Here is a 972-nt window from a genome sequence, read left to right as displayed (position 1 = left end):
ATCAATTTAGACCAAAATCCACTAAACACAGGTTCAACATTCACTTCAGCTTAAAAACAGAGAAAAGAGATAAAATGACTCAAAGTTGGGATGTAAAAGTAAAATAACCTATCTAAAAGAGAATGAAAAGGTACTTTACGTACTAAATACTTAGTACATATTACACCCCCAAACTTAAATCGTTGCTTGTCCCCAAGCAACCAAAAGACAACTAAAAATGACTCAAATTTTTTAAAATTTTGCAAGACCATGCAGTAAGTGCATACACATATGTTGATTATGCCAAGATGTACGATATAGCTTTCATAAATCTCAAGTAAGCATGTCCTAACTAACCATTAGCATGAACCATAAGCTAGCTTTATTTGCTCTTTGTTATGCTCAACACATCATATGTCTAAGATCAAAAGGACTTGGAAGTAACTGGTTTACTCTCATTTGGCACATATTTTCCTCTCTTTGCCTTTTCTCACTTTTATGCATCAACTTTGAATTTTTCAAATTTTTGGCACTTTGTGCTCTTTTGTTGAATGCATATACACCTGCCCCTATGGGACATTTGTGGTGTTTTAGATCTCAAATATTTCATGTAAGCTTTGTGCACTTTGTGCAACTTGATCTCTACTTTTGGCACTTTGTGCTCTTTTGCATTGTTTTGATGAATATGTTGGTACCCTCCCCCAAACTTAGATTTTTCAATGTCCTCATTGGAAGTATATAGGGGGCTGTTTATGCAATGGCTTCAAGTGGCTAAAATTTTGAGAAAAGAACAAAGGGCCTACATCCTCTCTTAGTTTAGCATATGATGTGGATCAAAATATGTCCCCAAGCAAAAGAAGCTAGTTCTAGTTATACTAAGTGATTAGAAAGTGTAACTAATACTACAAGAATTATTTTGACTATACAAGCATGTGGCATTTATAAACATGTGTGTTCTTTGCAAGAAAATAAACTAAAAGGTGTAAAAGACAA

Source organism: Cynara cardunculus, unplaced genomic scaffold (genome assembly GCF_001531365.2).
Source record: "Cynara cardunculus var. scolymus isolate 2C unplaced genomic scaffold, CcrdV1 Un_Scaffold_2488, whole genome shotgun sequence".
NCBI classification, from domain to species: Eukaryota; Viridiplantae; Streptophyta; class Magnoliopsida; order Asterales; family Asteraceae; genus Cynara; species Cynara cardunculus.
This window is presented reverse-complemented; position numbering follows the sequence as displayed.